At 42.7% G+C, this 18,613-nt stretch overlaps 2 long non-coding RNA genes across 2 annotated transcripts in view; one reads left to right on the plus strand and one right to left on the minus strand.

The window, feature by feature from the left end:
• The window catches only part of LOC145420556 (uncharacterized), a 91,410-nt gene that overhangs the window by 1,531 nt on the left and 71,266 nt on the right, over positions 1-18,613 (minus strand). The gene's annotated exons all lie outside the window — the stretch shown is intronic.
• LOC145420606 (uncharacterized) lies at positions 9,317-9,810 on the plus strand. The gene is made up of 2 exons (XR_013901932.1): positions 9,317-9,443; positions 9,541-9,810. It is a non-coding gene; the product is annotated as an uncharacterized LOC145420606 (long non-coding RNA).

An 18,613-nucleotide genomic window follows, 5' to 3' on the forward strand; every position in this document is an offset into this window, starting at 1 on the left:
CATAAAGTTTCAGTTTATTGTAATTTTTTTACTTTGTCACTGATGTTTTGTCTTTGTGTGTTATGATGTTTTGCAGCGAGCTTGCTACAGGCCAAAATGTGTTGGTCAAACAGCAGCTGCAAATACGCTGATGCTGATCTTTACATCCCATAAAAATTAAACCTATTTTCTTTACAGACATTTATTTCCTTAAATTTTGTTTTAAATGGAAACATAGAGGGATAAAGAGATGAAAAACACACCCTGACTACGGTGGCTTGGTAACTTCATTGGAACACAAGTATTCACTCAAACATAAAAAGTACACTTCTTGGCTGAGGTCCTTGAGAAGATTTTTTTTCTTTTAATGACTGTCATTTATAAATTTCACCTTCTTTCGGAAGAAAATTCAAGGCTCCCTGTAGCACTGAGGCCATTTCACTCAAGGTGACTAATGGCCTCCTGATTGCTGCAAACACGTTGGACAGTCTGATCTTAATTTCTGTGAAACCGTCATACTCTTGACCACAGCATTATGAGCACTATGAATTATGTTAGGGTCCTCAACAGTACTTTTAATTGATTTGCTGCTTTCGCTCTAAAATGGTGTTGTTTGTGAAAAATCTCTTTATTGGATTTATTGTTAGGTTTGGGGAATTATTTCAATCTTGTTGGAGCCTGAATGTTTCCTGTGATTGTCTGGATCAGTGTGTAGTTACTGATGATTTAATAACAAGAGTGAAGAAAAATGTTTTAAACTTTAGTCAAAGCTGATTTTTTTACAGGGCAATCTAGTAAAAAAATTATTTTCATTTACACCGTTAGTGAAGTTAATTCAGTGGGAGTGTTGTTTTCCTGTTTGAAAACCTGAGTTTCTAACAAAAACTACAGGAAAATTCTGTATTCAAGAAATCATCTTTACATACAACTGAAAAGTATAAAAAATACATTTTTATACAGCGTAATAAACTGTTTAAAGTAAATAGTGACATACTGACGACCCTGCTGCTAGTAGTCAGGTTCAAATGTGGAACAGGTGTGTTGAATTTGGTATTAATGCTCTCACACTGATCACTGGAGGTTTAACATGGCACATCATGACAAAGAATTCTCTGAGGATCTGAAAAAAAAACAATTGTTACTCTGCATAAAGATGGCCTAGGGCAGGGGTGTCAAACTCCAGTCCTTAAGGGCCAGCATCCTGCTTGTTTTTGAGATATCCCTGCCCTACCTGCTGCTGATAATCTGGATCAGGTGTGCTTTTCCAATAAGTAGCTACAAGGGCAGGTTAGTTGGAAAACCAGCAGGACAGCGGCTCTCGAGGTCTGGAGTTTGACACCTGTGGCCTAGGGTATAGGGATGGGTATCCGGTGCCATCATGGATACCGGTTCTGACATAAACGGTAGTAACCAGACGGAAAAGCAGCGCACATTTCGGTGCTTTATTTTGGTGCTTTTTTCCCCTGAAATGTCACACACTTTGGATTCCAGCCAATCATTTTACATTTGCAAGCGTAGTAGGCGGGCCCAGGTACGTACATTCTTTTAGAGCAGAGCTACAGATTAAAAACGCCCAAGGTGAAGCGGTCAAAGTCTGTCTGTACTTCACAGCAAAAGATGCAAACTCAGCAGCCTGCAACAAGTGCTTTAAGGTGATACTGTGCAAAGGAGGTAACACCTCGAATCTGATGAAATACCTGGCGACGCATAGCGTTTTTTTAAAAGCCGAGAAATGCGCCGTATTTGATAGCTTGCTACGAGACCTCACATCGAGCACATTGGGTGTGGTGCCTGTTATCGGACCCGGAGTTAGCAACATCCCCCAAAAACCCGAAGAGGAGAGTCCTGGCCCCTAGCCCTGCCAGTGTAGCAGAAATGATGACGGATGATGATGCAGCAGCAGCCGTTCTTCTCTGTGTGAGTAGCTTAATGTTGTTCGTGTGTAATTTATGTTGAGTAGCTAAACATGAGAGGTTTTTGGACAAAGTTGGTGTGTTTTTTTCCATTGATTAAGCACTGCTTCCACCCAAGAGTGATACCATATATGCCCCATAGCTGCAGAAAAGGCTAACATTGTTATCTTTTTACAAAAAAACAGCTAAACATGAGAGGTTTTTGGACAAAGTTTGTGTTCTTCATTCTTTAAGCACCGGTTCGAGCACCATTTAAGCACCGGCACTGTTTCAAAAGTACCGGTTTGGTACTGGTATCGGATAAAAAACCTAAACGATACCCATCCCTATTAGGGTATCAGAATATTGCCAACACCCCAAAACTGAGCTGCAGCACCGTGGCCAAAACCACCCTACAGTAGTTTAACAGGTTCCACTCAGAACAAACCTCGCCATGGTCGACCAAGAAGTTGACTGCATATTCTCAGTGTCATATCCAAAGGTTGTCTTTTGAAAATAGATGTATGAGTGCTGCCAGCATTGCTGTAGAGGTTGGAGGTGTGGAGGGTCCGCCTATCAGTGCTCAGACCATACACCACACACTGCATCACATGGCTGTTGTCCCAGAAGGAAGCCTCTTCTACAGATAATGCACAAGAAAGTCGGCAAACAGTTTGCTGAAGACAAGCAGACTAAGAAGTGGATTCCCTGTGTTCTGATGAGACCAAGATAAACGTATTTGGTTCAGATGGTGTCAAGGATGTGTGGTGGCACACCCCCCCCCCCACTTTCAGAAATTCGGGATAGTATTCCAATATGATAATATGATTCCAGTATGATCCAATATGACAACCCCAAACACACCTCCAAAACGTAGGTGGGTAGTCAAGTACTGGTAAAAGTACTTGACTACCCAACCATGTTTCCATACCCAAAAGAGTTAAGGCAGTGTTGGAAATTAATGGTTGCCACACACAAAAATTACACTTTGGCCAGGTTTGGACATTTTCACGTAGGGGTGTACTCACTTTTGTTGCTGGTGGTTTAGACATTAATGACTGTATGTTGAGTTATTTTGAGGTGACAGTAAATTTACATTGTTATACAAGCTGTACTGACTACTTCACATTGTATCAAAGCATCATATCTTCAATGTTGTCCCATTAAAAGATACAATAAAATAGCTACAAAAATGTGAGGGGAGCAAGCACTTTTGTGAGATACTGTATTTGGTCATTTTTTAAAAAGTTTTAGTAGGATGTTTGTTAACAACAGTTATTTCGGCTCAGTTTATTTCTGCAGTACATTATTTTACAGCATATACATTTACAATAAACCATTCCGAGAAATAAAGTTGCTGTCAATCAGCCCCTTCCCACGTGGCGTTGCATCAATATTGACACGATCCCCAGAACCATGATTTACAGACAGATGTAGGCACTCACTGTTGTGTCTCCTGACATCTTCTGACCTACTCCATGTATACTGATGATGACTTGAGCCAGAAATGTACATAAGACCTGTTGTCATTGATTTCCAGTCTAGTTTTCACACCTCATGTCACAATCCTCGGTCTTTTGACCCAGCATTTTGAGTTTTAGTTTATTTTTGATGTTTATAGTTTATGTTTAAGTTCATTGGGTTATCTAAGTTCATTTGTTTATTAGTCTCCCTTTGGCCTTTGTGTTTCATGCTGCATGTCTTATGTTGTCAAGTTTGTATTGTCATGTCTGTGTCTCATGTTTCCTCTTTTATTTTGAAGGTCCACGTCCTACGTCAGTGTAGTCAGCTTTGCTTCCTTTGGCTCGTTAGTGTCAGCTGTTTCCCCAGGTGTTTCCACTTCCCCTAATCACCCTAGTGTGTATTTAGTCTGTGTGTTTCTGTTCATTCTCTGTCAGGTTGTCTGTTGTTCATGTCATGTTCTCCACGCCAGGTTTTTCATGTTGCTTGTTTCGTTCTCCCAGTTTAGGTTAATGTCAGTTTTACTTCAGTTTGCCTTGCCATTTGTTTGTACCTGTTTTATCTGCCTCGTTAATAAACGGCTCGCTTCTTGTTAACATTCAAGTTTTGGGTCCTTTTTGTCAATCCATACAGTCTGCCTCTGTCAGACACCTCAGCCTTTTCTCCCTGTTTCGCTTCCTTAAGAATGTTTTCTTTACAGCTACGTTTCCACTGAGACTCTTTCTAATGTGGCTTCAGTGAACAGTAGAGTGAGTGAAGGTCCAGATGCAGCCCTCAGGCCCTGCTTCAGGCCTTTACAGGATTTTTTTTTCTTATTTATGAAGGGCATGACTGTTAGAAACTGTTCATCTCCTGCAGATTTGTCCTTTGTCCTCCTCCACTTGTACAGTTTCAATTTTCTTAAAGATGTACTTACACCAATCCAAGATATGCCAAGTTTTTAGCCAACAACTCCCCGGGAAATGCCTTTTTCTTCTTCTTCTACTTCTTTTTGTGTGAAGTGTTCCATCCCTTTAGTTAGGTTCCTTTTTTAATCTTGAACGATTCATTATGTGAGATGTTTTCACTACTAGCAATAATTTTGTTTCTTACTGAAAATCCACAGCTTTAATTCAGTTTAAAGGAAAAAAAAATTAAATTTGAATTTTTTGTAAACATTTAAAGGGTATTATTTGTATTTCTACAAGTCTAATTTATATTGATAATATTTCTTTTTTTTTTTGTACACATCATATTCAGATTTTAATCACTCTTGTGAACTTTGTGGGATGCAAACTTCACAATTTTAGGTCCTGAGATATTTAATTTAATATTGTGTTTAATGCCACACCGCCCGTTCTGAATAGTCTTGTGCCTGTGTGTGTTTGTTGTACATGCCTGCATGTCTGCCGGCCTACCTGTCTGTCTGTGGTTGAATAAAGGAGTATTCTGTATTTCCTTATTGTTGTCTCCCTACGCTGCTGTTTCTCTGACCTTCTATTGTGAGTTGCTTGGAGACTAACAGAAAAGAGGTGCCGTCCAAACCCTTATATCCTTTCTTCCCTCCCCTCCTCCACACATCTTTCCATCCATCCATCATCAATCCCCTTATCCCATTCATATCTCAACTCCTTTGCCCCTTCATGCCTTCATTTCTGTCGCTTCCTTAAGATATCAAATGTGCTTTCTGTGTGTTCTAGTATACACAGCACCAGGTCGTCCTCCCATACAATGTTGGTGATGTCTGGGTAATAGGGTGCTCAGACTCTCTCTCTCTCACACACACCCTTTATTCACAGCTTTTCATTGTCCCCACTCTCTCATTCACACGGTGCGAGACACTGGCCTTGGGATAGATGCATGTTAGACCTTTTTTGCCCTGTAAAACATTTGATTTCTACCATCTGCTTCAGTGTTTGTGTGTCTGCAAGTATTTATGCACATATTACAACAGCTCAAAGTGAGTCTATATGGCTAAGAGTGGAATTGATCACCCTCCGCAGCTGAGTGGCCGTCATCATTTGTATACCAACACAAGCACCAGCTATAGCACATTTTGATTGATTCCCATTTGTTGCGTCTCTGTTTTTCACCTGTGTTGCCAGGACTGAATGGGAGGAATATGTCACATAGTGATCTTTCTTCTCTTAACAAGCCAATTTATCAGGTGGCTCCTAGGTCCTTGGTGGACGTGGGTCTTTTCATTATCCAGTCGCTCCCTCTTTTCCTCTCCCTATTTATCTGCCAATTCAAAGAAAACCTTCAACAGAAAAACTAAAAAAATAAATCATAGAAAACCTTTCCTTATAAAGAAAAGAGTGGCAAATGACAAGAAAGGCAGCACTTCTTTTCTTTGCAATAGGACAAAAGAGAAAAGAGGGTGACGATGACTCCTTCTTAATTAAGGAGAAGATATAGCAGAGAAGATGGTTCTAATTAAGAGGATCCTGCAAGGTGAGGAGGTGATGCAGCGGAGCAAGACTGAGGAGGGATACCAAACAAAACGTTTTTAGTTTAGCATCCAAAAATGCAGATGGAAGCAATGCTGAAATCTGAGAAATGTTCATTAAATGCTTTGCTTTGCCTTGCATAATTACCAGCTTTTGTGCCGTTTGAATAGTGTGGATGACTTCCTAGCGCCGACTTCCTGAGCCAGGCTCCTGGGTGATGGAATATATTTTCCCAACAAGTGCTGAGCCCGTTTTTCTCTCCCCGAGCCCCGGAGGCTGACACCTGGTAACAAGAATGTAGCTGCTGCCCCTTCTGCCTTTATCCTCAAGGCTCATTCAGCTAATCAGCAGCAGGTTAGACAGAGAGGCATGAAAGCAAGAAAAGACAGGGGTGGAGCAGATGCAGACTGGATGGTTAATTAAAATGATCAGTGCTGTAATAAGAAACCCATAAAAGAGCATCTTAATTAGCCTGTTTTGTGAATATTTTTCCCTGTAGATTGTCCTCTCTCTTGTTGCGATTGGTTATATGTCTTAGATATTTCAACACTGTTAAGTGTTTTGGCAAACGTAGATTAAAACCAAAGACATAAAGAGAATAAATTTAGATTATAACCCACAAATGTCTAACTTCACCTTACATTTGAACATGCTGGGTTGGCTGAAATGTTGCCATATTTCAATCTTCTTAAACCTAACAAAGTTGTTAGTCCATAAAAATAACCAGTGAGTGAAAGTAAAAGGATGAAAATGAAATTAAGTAAAGTGGAGCAAGTGAGAAACAAAGGCACAAAACAGACGCAAACTATGTAGGACCATATGTCTTTATGTCGGACATTTATCTGTGTGGCTTGGTTTGGATTAAAGTATTTTCTCCATAATATGTATGTAGCTTTTGCCCTTATGTTGAATGGAGACATGTGTTGTGTGTGAACATAAGCAGGTGGGCCCATAACAGGTGTGCGTCCAGGTTCACTGGTCATTATAACCCAGCCATGCTCCTGTTGCTCCTAATGTGAGCTAATGTGGTCAGCTTCAAATATCTTCAAAAACATGCCTTGTGTGTAACGTTGTGATGCGAGTAGCATTTGCCTAAACCACAGTATTTGTTAAACTGGGATGAGAAAGTGTTGGCTGTAATTTATACATGTAACTTTGTCAGGACCCCCTTTACATAATGCCCTCTGTGTTCCATTAACTAAATACCAAACTGCACCTATAAACCTAATCCTGACACGAGTTGTAAAACCAAATCGTAATCTTCCAATAGCCCTTTAGGCCTGTCCTCTGAAACATGACTCCACTGGTTGTTTTTGGCAGCAGCACATCTCTGTGACCTCTAGCTGTCGTGTAAGACAGGATCAGTCTTTTCAGCACACGGCCCAAAACAGCATATATTTAGGCTGAGCTAACACTAGCCTTTAGTGGGTGTAGTAATTATGACAAGCACAAAGGAGGAAGTTATGTGAGGTGGTTACAGAGTGAGTAAGTGAACAAAACATGGCCTTTAACACAGGACAGAGCTGTTTTCTACCAACAGTCAAGGATAGTTGTTTTAGCAGTGGTAAAGCTTTATACCTGCAGTCTTCCTAATGGCCATCAAAAGGAAGGCTCTTGGAAAATGGCCTTGGCTTCTTTGTATCGGGACCTCAGCAAACACTTAACTAATGAGTTTATGGTTTTAGCTGCTAGTTCCTATTACTGAACACAAAGTTATAGTTGCTATAGTAAACTGTCATGAACCAGGCTGAATGCATAGGGAAAAAAAGCAGGGACATCAATTCAGTTTCAATTTCATTTTAATTTGCCTCAAGCCACTTTATCCCTCTCAAGGCAGGCGTTGCAGATTTGCAACAAGTAAAAGCTAACAACCTGATTACCCCACATACATATTTTATGAGGTTTTTTTTTATTCAGAAGTACCACTGCAGGTATTCTTTTGTGCATAAACAACAAAAACTTAATTTGAGCCTGAGAGGGTTACATTTTAAGGTAAGGACAATGATAAAGAGAAATCCCCAACATTCAAACAACCCCTGCTGACAGCGGGAAAGAAAAACTCCCTTTTAACAGGAAGAAAAAACAGAGAAAGTGAAAAGGCATGAAATGTTTCATGGAAAACAAACCTCATAACACATTTAATTACATATGCAGTAAGCTTGTCAGCAATTAAGAAAAATGGCTGGCTGGTCCGCACATGTACTGTATATGAAGATTTCTCATGTGACATCATACACACATTAAACGTGATATAACCACTGGTTGCTAAGGTAACATGCAATGTTTCTGTCTAACTGGGTGAAACTAGATATAAATAAATACTCACTAACTACTAGCTGAGCTGTACTGCAGCTTGAAATACTTGTTGGCGAATACACATTTTCCTTTATGAAAGGTCTTTGCGGACTGGTCTCCAGGCCTGTGTAACTGGGGCCCTCTCTACACGATCCCAGATTGTCACCGTGGTCGTAACATGTTCAATGTACAAATAAATGTTATGTGGTAGTTAAGCATGTGACTGTGTGTGTGTGTGTGTGTGTGTGTGTGCACACACACACACACACACACACACACACACACACACACACGATGAATGTAGCTTCTGGTTCTGAAAATGAAGACCATAAACTTGCATTCTTTTCTTGATCAGCAGGGGGCAACACCTGTTTTTTCCAGATGACTTCCATTCATAAAAGCCTATCCAGTCAAACGATCACTGTGAGATCACTGAGAGTTGAAGAACTGTCAAAATTATTTCATGTGTAATAAAATGATCAGTGTGGCAGCTCTACCAGGTGTAACAATTAAGTTTAATATCCAGGCATCCACCAAAACAGAATGACGTTTAACGGAGTTTGAAGCTAGCAGGGAGTTAGCTCGCTAGTTTCCACCCCGTCATAATATACCATGTTCTGACTGAGGGATTTCTGAAAAATTAAAATGTACAGCTTTGCTATCACTTCCGACATAAATGATGACAGAAAACTAAACAGTATTGATGTTTGTAGGGTTACTGAAGTTGGGCTAGCTGGTAAAAAATGATGTGCTATGTGGTGGCTAGCGACACAGCTATGGTTAGTATAATATAAACACAGTGAAGCTGGAGGATGAACGCTAACTTTTTTCCACTTGATAAAGCTTAACTGGAGGGTTCCTGATGGTTAGAGACAAATGCAATTGCATGGCAGGATGCTAAACGGGCCAAACTTCAGCCAGGAGAACAACTGAGATAATCCATCCACAATACGAGGTTAGTCATTAATATACTGATGCATGGGTTGGGTTGTTAAGGTTTAAAAAACTAAGCCTTTAAAACGTGCTGCCGATGAATAGTAGTAATAAAAACCCAGAGAGGCTGACAGTGATCACTGACTTTTTTAGGGGCTTGTTCAGATTAAATATGTAGCCGGGTGGAAGTTCGATATTATGGGACATGCCACTGGATGGCACTGTTTTTCTTTTGGGGTACCTCTGAGAGCGGAAGGGATCATGGGGATCTACGGAGACATGCACGAGTGCTAGCTTGCATTGGTGTTATGTGGGTGTGCAATGCCTTTTTTCGCTGCGTGATCTGTTTTGAACGCAAAGTGTGCAACAGTTAAGGCACCAGGAGTAGCTTCCACCAACTTCGCCGTTCGTCTCAGAGGGATCCATATTCCGTTTTCTGCTGGATTAATGCACTGTATGTATTTGAGTTCACACTTGTATTATACTATCTCTGTGGGTAAGAGGGAAATGTACCGTGTTAACTGTTTAATCTTGGCTCTGTATCTATGCAGGAGAAGCCACTACAGTTATTTTTGCACTGCTAAGTTTTGTTTTATTTATGTTTGGGTTTATATCAGACACGAAATGACGCTAGATGTCCTTGAGTTCCAGATGCTGATAAAGTTGGGGAAATAACCTGCAGTAGCAGTGGGTTACCAGAGCACAAAGCTGTTACTGGATAGGAGCTGTCTGTAACAATTTTATTTCTTTATTTTTACAACCTTGTTATTTTCTTCTGAGCACTTACTTTATCATTCAGATTAAAAGAACCCCAAAGATAATCTGTGTTCTGGGCTGGTTAATTTAGCCAGGCTACACAATTTGGTACCAGGAGTGGGGTATCTGCAAAAGTGGCAGCTCAGCGATTTTGTTTTTTATGGGTTTCCGTTTAAGTAGGTTATTTTACGGTGCAAGAAATAACTGTAGTGGTGGTCACCTGCGACGCGAGGGATTGGAAAGGATCGGACGATTGAGGCCATACCAGAGGTGTGCAGAGGAGCAGTGGCCAGTCTTTCCAGAAGAGGGTGATTTCGATCGAGGGAAGGATTCTTTCCAGAGGAGAAGAGGACATCAGTGGCACCTAGCTGAATAGACTGCTAAGGCAATTTCTGCATCCTGACCAAAGACTAATCTGGACACAGACATTTCATTATGTCAGACACAAACAGTGACGATGACCAGGGTTTGGCGGGGGCCACCGCAAGGGACCCTGTCACTGAGCTTCAGGCAAAATTGTCAGAACTGAGTAACAAACATGACCAGGCTATGGCCAGGATAACTGCTTTGAGTGACGGGGCAAGTAGGTCATATGTATATCTGCCGCGAGAGCGACCTATTCAACCCTTTAGTGGGGATGCAACCGTAGATGGACGTTCTGTAGAGGAGTTTATTGATGAAGTACAGAGGGGTATCAGAACTAGAGGCTTGGGTAATGATGATCAGGTTGACTTCATTTTTTCCCTCCTCAGGGGTTCTGCACTTGAAGAGATCAAGTTATGTACTGGGGGAGAGCAGATTGAACCCGAAGAAATTTTTCGTTTTCTCAGAGAAGCTTATGGTGAGAGGCGCAGTGTAGCACAGTTACTGCAAACCTTTTTTAGCCGTTTCCAGCTAGAAGGTGAAGATTTCTTTGAGTACTCACACGCTCTGTCCCAGATCCTCCGCTTAGCCCTTAAACAAAGGCCTGATGCAGTACAAGACACAAAGATGGCAGTTAGAGACCAGTTTGTGGAGGGAGTAAGAGACTCCACTCTGCGAAGGGAGCTTCGCAAGATGGTGAGGGAAAAGCCAGAGTCTACACTTTTTGATGTACGTCAGGAAGCAATTGCTTGGTCGATGGAAGAAAAACCTAGTGGCACCAGAGTTGCCAAGAGCAGGCCCATATTAAGTGACAGTGCGGTTGCAAGGGATCAGAGTACCCGTGAAGCTCCAGATAGGTCATCTGCAACTCTAGATGAAATCCTTAAGGTGGTTTCTGAGCAGGGCAAGGCTATTGGGGAGTTACTCAGTGTGGTTAGGGAGAGTGTTACATCCGGAGAAAGGGCCCCTAAACGTGGGATTCCCAGATCAAAGTTCCAGTTCACTGATGATGGGAAGCCCATCTGTTTCAAGTGTAAGGGAGTTGGACACATTGCTAGGGAGTGCAAAACCCTTAAGCAAGGAGCTTCTCCAGTTTCTGTTCCTGCACCTGGTCAGGGAAACTAGCCACCTCGGTTGCCAAGAGCCGGGCAATTCGAGGGGAGACTACTGGCTCAAAGACCCTAACTCGTGAGAGATTTTTTGACAGAGCAGTTGGTAAATGTCCTGAAGTTGAAATTGAGGTGGGAGGGATTAAGGCTAGAACCCTTTTGGATACAGGGAGCCAGGTTAGCACCATCTCAGAGGCATTTTTCCGACAACACCTAATGGGTGAAGATGATGATGTAACCCCTACAGCTAAATGGCTTAAATTGACTGCAGCTAACTCATTGCCAATTCCTTATATAGGTTACATTGAGCTGGATGTGCAGGTCATGGGGTTAACAACGCAGGAGTGTGGGTTTTTGGTAGTCAGGGACCCCGCCCCAGAACCAGGAGGGCCACAGGACCAAGAGCTAATGTCAGCTAAAGTTAAGGTGCAGGAAAATGATGTGGAACAGCAGGTGGGAAAAGGTGCCAGCAGACTAGAGGGATCCCCCCCTGTTCTTGTTGGAATGAACACAATAAAGAGATGTAAGGAGCTAGCCATTGCTAGTTTTGATTCAACTCTCGGAGGAGAGTTAAATGCTGCTTGGGGAGAAGCTTTTCAGAGGGTGCAAGCCTGCGAAGTATTAGAGAGGTCATCCATCGCACTTCTCTCAGGAAGATGTGTGGTTGGCTCCCCGGACCAGACTTGGTATGCTTACTGTAGTGGAGTGTGTTGAAAATGCAGCTGAGGTGCAGTTTAATCGTATCTCTGCTGACCACGAGGAAGTGTCACTGAATAAGGAAGGGGCTAAAGAATCTGATGGTGAACTGAAATTGCTGATAGAGCAGCTGAGCATTAGTGGCTCCCAAGAGGAACAGACCAAATTAGCTGCACTTTTGGCTCAGTATGCAGATGTTTTTGCTTTCAAGGATGAAGATCTAGGTTATACAGAGAAGATCAGTCATGAGATACACCTAGTCGATGATGTCCCGGTCACTCAGGCCTACCGACGGATACCTCCAACACAGTACAAAGAGGTGCGAGAACACATAACCCAGCTTCTGAAAAAGGGTGTGATCAAAGAAAGCACTAGTGCCTATGCATCGCCCATTGTGCTGGTGAGGAAGACAGACAACAGCTTGAGGTTATGTGTCGAATACAGGCGGCTAAATGCCAAGACCAGACGTGATGCCTTTCCTTTGCCCCGTATAGATGAATCCTTTGATGCATTACATGGTGCAAGGTTTTTCTCGACTATCGACCTGGCAAGTGGCTATCATCAAGTGGCAGTTCACGAAAGAGACAGGCACAAGACTGCTTTTACAACCCCATTTGGGTTGTTTGAATATACCAGATTGCCCTTTGGTGTGTGTAACGGTCCAGCCACTTTCCAAAGACTCATGCAGGCCACTATGAGTGACTTAATCCTTCAGATCATGCTCGTGTACCTAGATGACATATTAGTCTACTCATCAACTTTTGAAGACCATTTGACACGTCTTCAGACAGTGTTGCAGAGACTCAGGGAAACTGGGCTGAAGGTTAAGGTGGAGAAATGTCATTTTCTCCAATCTAGTGTACGCTTTTTGGGTCACCAGATCTCAGCTGAAGGGATAGGTACGGACCCAGACAAGATAGCTGCAGTGAGGCAGTGGCCAGTACCCACCACAGTTAAAGAGCTGAGATTCTTCCTGGGTTTTTGCAGTTATTACAGGAGATTTCTCCATGGATTTTCGCAGCTGGCAGGTCCTTTGCATGATCTGATTAATGCATGGGGCAAGGAGGACAGTCCAGCTAAATATAAAAACTTGCTGGAAAGTGTGTGGACGCCATCTTGTCAAGAGTCATTTGAACAGCTGAAAGAGAAGCTCACGAGTGCCCCCCTACTTGCTTATGCTGATTTCTCACTGCCATTTGTTGTTGAGACGGATGCCAGCAGTTTAGGACTGGGAGCAGTTCTTTATCAGGTGCAGGGTGGCAGGAAACGTGTTATAGCATACGCCAGCCGAAGGTTGAGAAATGCAGAGAGAAATGACAGAAACTATAGCAGCATGAAATTAGAGCTCCTCGCCCTTAAATGGGCTGTGTCTGAGAAGTTTAGGGGGTATCTCTTAGGCTCCAAATTCACAGTTGTGACAGATAACAACCCCCTCTGCCACCTGAACTCAGCAAAGCTGGGAGCCATTGAACAGCGCTGGGTTGCCCAGTTAGCGCCATTTGACTTTGAGGTGCAGTATCGTCCTGGTCGGTGTAACACAGCAGCCGATACCCTCTCTAGACAGCCATTAGCAGGGGAGCCCCAGCCTGCAGGAGATGAGGAGGAGTTTGATGGATGCATATCCATCTGTAACCTTGTCAGCAGAGGGACAACGCTAGGCCTGGACTTAGTAAGTGCAGGTGTAAAATGTTGTCAGGTGAGGCAGGCCCGGGTCACAGCAGTTGAGCAAGACACCCATTTTACTGATTCCCAAGGGAATACACCCACTCTGCCAGGGTATTCTAAGGAAGAGTTGCGACAGTTTCAGTGCTCTGACCCTACTATCAAGTCCTTTAGGCAGTTTTGGGACAAAAAGAAGAAACCCACACACCAGCAGAGGAAAGGTTTGGCTAAGTCTGTGATTTCTCTGCTCCGGCAGTGGTCACGTATCATGGAGTTGGAGGGATTGTTGTATCGGGTCATTGAGGATGGACATTTGGGGAGGTGTCAGCAGCTCCTTTTGCCAGCTTGTTTAAAGGAAGCTGTACTGGGGAGTGTGCATGATCAGATGGGGCATCAGGGGGTGGAGCGGACCCAGAATCTGTTAAGACAGAGATGTTTTTGGGTTGGTATGTATGAAGAAGTGGACCAGTGGATTAAGAAATGCTACAGATGTGTGCTTACTAAGTTGCCACAGCCCAAGATTCATGCCCCTGTCAAGCCTTTTTTGGCCACTAGACCTCTTGAAGTGGTTGCAGTAGATTTTAGCATGTTGGAGCCAGCCTCAGATGGACGGGAAAATGTGTTGGTGGTTACAGATGTTTTCACCAAGTTCACACAAGCTTTCCCCACACGCGACCAGAAAGCTGATACAACTGCTAAGATTTTGCTTAGAGAGTGGTTCATGAGGTATGGCGTACCAGAGAGGTTACATTCTGATCAGGGCAGAAATTTTGAAAGTGATGTGATTCAGGAACTGTGCAAGTTATATGGGGTTAAAAAAAGCCGTACTACACCACATCATCCCCAAGGTAATGCACAATGTGAACGTTTCAATAGGACACTTCATGACCTATTGTGTACCCTCCCACCTGACAAGAAACGCCGTTGGCCTGAGTATTTGCCAGAATTGGTCTATGCGTACAATGTGACTCCCCATGCCACCACAGGGCACTCGCCGTATTACCTCATGTTTGGCGTGCACCCCCACCTTCCTGTAGATGCTTTACTGGGGCAGGAGCAGGTGCTTGATAAGAGACATGACTGGCTGGTTGTGCATCAGCAGCGCTTAAATGAAGCACATAACAGAGCAAGGCAGTACACGGAGCAGAAAGCAGCGGAAAGGCTTGAGCTGGACAAAACCCGAGTCTATTGCCCCCCTGTTGAAGTAGGTCAGTTAGTTTATCTGCGACACTGGCCCCAAGGCAGGAACAAAATTCAGGACGCCTGGAGCCCTGTGGTTTATAGGGTTGTCGAAGTCCAGGGCAGCACACATGCAGTGGAGCCGGTGGAGGGTGGGCCAGTAAAACGGGTTCACAGAGCTAACCTTAGACCTTGTATTGGCCCAATTCCTGCACCCAGGAAAAAGAACAATAATGAATCCCCTGTGGTAGTGAGTCCTAGGACAGAAGAGAAAACAGGCTGTTCAGATCCAGATCCTGAGTATGTGTTGTTCGGAGAAACCTCATACCCAAGTGCAGAGCAGGGGTCTGATGAAGCAGTTCAAAGCAGTGACATTTCTGAGTCTGTAAACACTGATGATGCTCGTGTTACTGTACCATCTGACTCTGAGCAGGTGTCCACACCAGAGACAGTTGCTACTGAAACTAACAGGGATATTGGGGTCATTCCACCAACACCAGTGCCCCGTCGGAGTAAAAGAGCTAATGCTGGAGTGCATTCAAACCCTTACCATGTCCCTGTATCAGCATGGCATGCCATCACCTTGAGCCCTGAGGTACTGTCTCAGTTGTTGACTAATTTGGGTACTGCTCTCTTTAAGGAAGCAGTGCATGAGTTGAGATATACCAATTGAGTCACCGGGGACGTTGACTCTTAAGCAGGGGAGTATGTAGCCGGGTGGAAGTTCGATATTATGGGACATGCCACTGGATGGCACTGTTTTTCTTTTGGGGTACCTCTGAGAGCGGAAGGGATCATGGGGATCTACGGAGACATGCACGAGTGCTAGCTTGCATTGGTGTTATGTGGGTGTGCAATGCCTTTTTTCGCTGCGTGATCTGTTTTGAACGCAAAGTGTGCAACAGTTAAGGCACCAGGAGTAGCTTCCACCAACTTCGCCGTTCGTCTCAGAGGGATCCATATTCCGTTTTCTGCTGGATTAATGCACTGTATGTATTTGAGTTCACACTTGTATTATACTATCTCTGTGGGTAAGAGGGAAATGTACCGTGTTAACTGTTTAATCTTGGCTCTGTATCTATGCAGGAGAAGCCACTACAGTTATTTTTGCACTGCTAAGTTTTGTTTTATTTATGTTTGGGTTTATATCAGACACGAAATGACGCTAGATGTCCTTGAGTTCCAGATGCTGATAAAGTTGGGGAAATAACCTGCAGTAGCAGTGGGTTACCAGAGCACAAAGCTGTTACTGGATAGGAGCTGTCTGTAACAATTTTATTTCTTTATTTTTACAACCTTTATTTATTCAGATTAAAAGAACCCCAAAGATAATCTGTGTTCTGGGCTGGTTAATTTAGCCAGGCTACAAATAGAACAACATACAAAGCATTAGAACATGTTAAAAACCCAACAGCCTTAATAAACGCAAAGTAGTTTGGACCTGGAAACAGGGTTCACACGTTATCAAGTAAAAACCAGACATGGTTTGAAAATTATGGTCATAGTTAGAGTCAGAGAAGTAGGACTATCCTGACTATTCCACTGACATACAACACAAATGTACACACACACACTCACACAGAGCCAGATTTCAGGGCCATTTCTAACTTGGGTGCATGAGATGAGGGTAGCCACATGACTCATGATTCATGAGGACGCTCATAGAGCTGTCACACTGGAGGCAGGTGTCTCTTTCTGTCTCGCTCTCCAGCACACACAAACAGAAAAAGGGAGACTGATCTCATCGCTAAACACTGCAAGATGGTGGTCGGATGGCTGGCAGAGGAGTCTTGTTGCCAGTCACAGGACTTGTGCTCACATACACACTGACGTGGAAGCTTTTTCTTTTTTAAAGGATGAGTTGAAAACTGATCAAGCTGGCAAAGCTTTAGTATCATTCTAAAAGTTATGGCCTGTCTTGGTGATAGATGGCTCCACTGCGGTGTTGGCCAGTTCTCTCTGTGGCCACATTTGTCTCTAATTCCAACATGATTTAATTACTGGGCCCATTCCCACCCAAAGGTGCTATGACTTACCATTTGCCTACTATAAAAGAAAATGCTTTTACTATCCTTTGCTATTTTTGTGTGTGGAATAAACAGTAGTGATTGAACCTTTACAGCATACCTATATACTTACTGCTGTGCATAGATTTTACAAAAATCACATTGAACTCTGGAAAAAAATAAAAACTGTAAAAAACAAAAGATGAGAAAAATATATGTCAGTATCTAATTGTTATACTTTAATTTTATAAGTCGTTGCAACAGGATAGTCAGAGAGGTTATGTCTCTGTTTATTTAAAGGGATTATGTTGTTGAGGAGATTATTTATAAGCTGTTGGTTCTGATGAGCTGGAGGTGGGGTTACACAAACGAACCAGGCTGTTGGTAATAATAGACGGAGCGGTGGAGATCCTGTAGCCATTACGTTTGAGAACGAGTCAGCACCAGCTAAAAGAAAATCCTCAAAGTCCTCTTCTCGCTCTCTTTAAAAAAAAAAAAATCTGTTGTGACACAGACTGAAACTAGTGAACTACCAGATGTATCTCTGAGGAGGATTCGTGATCCCCAGAGGATGTATTCTGCTGACAAATTAAATTTATCACAACTTTCAGGTGAGCGAATGAAGCAACTACAACCACTGAGAGCGAACGATACCATCAATGTGCTGAATCGCTGCTTATTTCGCTCAAGTGCTGGAACAGGACACAAAGCAATGGGTATTTTGAAGAAGACCAAGTTCTATAAATATAGTTAATAAATCACATTATAACAGCATAAAAACACTGAGCAATGCACAATAAAAGTATAAAGTAGATATGTGAACATCCCCCAAAGCCCCCCCCCCTACTTAATAGTAAGATATATCAAAATAGTGATGTTAGCCAAATCTTCTCATGTGTCAGATTTTAATGCTTGTTAAGTTTTGGTTTGTGTGGAAACTTCTGGAGGGTTGTTGCTGCCCCTCTCCACACATTAAACTGATCTGGAACAAGCAACTGTAGACGGTTAGGCGTCTCATATTCTCATGCAGAAATAGACTGTGACAGGCTGTGAATTCTTCCCCTCGCTACGAGAACAGAATTCTTCCTTTACGCACTTTTTATTGAGACACCAACAGAGGATTTGTGTAAGGAATCTGTGTCACGCAGGACACAATTTGATGAATGTGACACAGTTCTAACACTGGTAACCTCATCCAGGAGCTGCTGCTAGGGTTTCTAGGCTGAACCCCTCCATGCTCATCTACACACAGTTTACACCAACTGCTGTTAAGGTGCTATCTTGTCATTTATATGGGTTGTGTGACTGTACGAAAAATTGATGCAATGCAGTGCTAATGACAGACAATAGGCTTCAATTCACCAAATTCTCTTGTATTAAGAGTTTAATATATAATTTACAGCCTAAATACACCCCTACAAAGCTACTCAAGACATTTTATATTAAAAAATTTGTAACGTTATGGACAGAAGTAAAAAATCGAACGAACCCCTGTGAGAAAGCTCTTGGTGACAGTGGGGAGAAAGAACTCCCTGATTGCAACAGGAAGTAGCAGAAATGGGCTCGTTGAAGGAAGCCACCTGCCAGGACTGGTTGGTATCAGAAAGAGAAGAGACATGACATACAATACTGATGTATAAACATGTTGTGAATGAAAAGAGAGTATTAATAGTACTGCTCATTGCATCATGGGAAATCTGCCAGCAGCCTGACCTTAAGGCAGTATTTTCAACCATTAGGTGTACTGTAATGTTGTGAAGGAGCATTAATTAATCTTACTAAGTAGTTCTTAGTGCCTTGGTGTTTGCTTTTAATACTCTAAGTTGTTTTATTATGTATGTTGTATTCTTGTA

The sequence above is a fragment of the Astatotilapia calliptera genome, chromosome 15 (genome assembly GCF_964374335.1).
Source record: "Astatotilapia calliptera chromosome 15, fAstCal68.1, whole genome shotgun sequence".
NCBI classification, from domain to species: domain Eukaryota; kingdom Metazoa; phylum Chordata; class Actinopteri; order Cichliformes; family Cichlidae; genus Astatotilapia; species Astatotilapia calliptera.